Source organism: Pinus tabuliformis, chromosome 5_1, assembly GCF_031772625.1.
Source record: "Pinus tabuliformis cultivar Carrire ecotype Pingquan chromosome 5_1, CPIR1, whole genome shotgun sequence".
In the NCBI taxonomy this organism is placed as follows: domain Eukaryota; kingdom Viridiplantae; phylum Streptophyta; class Pinopsida; order Pinales; family Pinaceae; genus Pinus; species Pinus tabuliformis.
The window spans coordinates 238,134,883-238,136,715 of NC_142305.1; the positions used below are offsets into that span (position 1 = coordinate 238,134,883).

At 35.7% G+C, this 1,833-nt stretch overlaps 1 pseudogene; it reads right to left on the reverse strand.

The window, feature by feature from the left end:
- Positions 1 to 334: 334 nt before the first annotated feature.
- LOC149164283 (germin-like protein subfamily 3 member 3) lies at positions 335 to 872 on the reverse strand (annotated as a pseudogene).
- Positions 873 to 1,833: the final 961 nt, after the last annotated feature.

Sequence of the window (1,833 nt, forward strand, 5' to 3'; positions counted from 1 at the left end):
AATTTAAACACAATATCATTTCAAACTAACATTTCTTATTATTCAGAATTAGTTCCCAGGAAAACTTCACCAATCACTTCCAAAAGTTTAGAGAGAATTTACTAAATGAAAATCACATCCAACTTCCAGTACAGATTTCAGTTTCAACCAAACTTATTTTATTCTATTTTTTATTCAGAAGCATAGCTAAAAATTATGATAATGTGCAAAGCAACGGATATGCAACAACCTTACTAAACCAATAGATCGTTAATGGATGAATTTCATTAGAATGAGGCAGTACAAGTTGAAGCTTGAAGGATCAATACCTGAAACAGATATATATACATATATCCTAGCCGTTGCCTCCTAAGAAAGCCTTGAGGTGCTTCACCTCAACATAGGAAAGGAACGTAGTCCTCTCAATGACAGGAGGAAGATTGTCGGCAAAGGGAGCGCCATGATGTCTCCTTTGTGGAGTGTTCTGTTGTACACAATATTGCTTGAAGATATGAATCCAGCACAGATTACTCCTTCAACCACCAGTAGAATCTCAGAACCTTCTGGATGGTTATGCAATGGAATGACACCTTTGGGTGCGAGGTCGAGTCTAGCTATCGACACGCCAAGGCCATTCACTGCAGAAAACTTTGTTGAGAAGGTTGGAGTTACAACAACACTGGGAAGGCCAGAGTTACAACAACACCGATGTTGTTGTTCACTTTCCCGATATCTTCCAATCTGCAGTTAAGGATGAAGTCGCCTTGCAAGGATAAGCTGGGAGTGAGGGACAAGTCTGCCACTTAGAAATCTTGCGCACGTGAAGGATGAAAAGAAAAATTAGACTGGACTAGTACAATCGCTAGCAAGGAGGCAATATTACAAGTTTCCATGATTGATTAATCCAATGCTATAATTGCAGAACCCAAAAAAGTTTATAGGGTCAGAGAATAACCTCATGAGTATCTTGACTACATATAATTGATTTCCATTTCATAGGAAATTTGTCCTTCCACTCCCCAAAACATTGTTTTCGCTCTGAAATCTACAGATCCAACCATTTCGGCCACCTCACAGAAATGGAGGCTTCTATTCACCTGCATGCCAACGGACATCCAGATCAACTATTAACCTTCAAAATAATGGTATTTTTTCCAAAACAATGGCCAAACATGGAATGGAAAAATTACAGCAAGAAGAAGAGTCCGGAAATACCGATGAACAAATAAACCAATCTTGCGAGAGAAACCTTTTTCTGAAAAAACAAGACGGGAATAAGTCTTTGTTTTAACCCATCAAGAAATAGTTAAGCAAGAAGAAACTGTTCAGCGAGAAGAAACAGTTCAGCAAGAAGAAGTTACTCATTTTAATTATTAACTACTTATCTGACGGTGTAAAATTATTCAATCATCTAACATTCTATTTAATGGTGTAGATTTGTACACAGTGGCATTTTGGAGAGTGGTTCCCAGAGGGAAACGCCTTACGGCGTAATAACTGTAGGCATAACAACTCCTAGCTCATGGTATGTGTATTTATTTATATTTTGTTCCTATCCATTTTTTATGCACTTAAATTTTGGTGGGTAGTAATTGATGGTAAATATGTTATTTATGTGAGTGTGAGCTATTTTCAAAGATTTTAAATTTTGGTGGTAAGCTTAACGATGAAAAATTGTAGTTATCCACATGACATTGTGTTGTGCAAAGAATGTAATAACAATCATTATAAAATAAGTCATGAACCAAACATAAACCAATCATATTGCAGATAAATAATTTTAAATATTAATAAATAATAAAATTCAATCCATAATGTTAAACTATGGAGAAGCGACAATTTTATTATTATAAA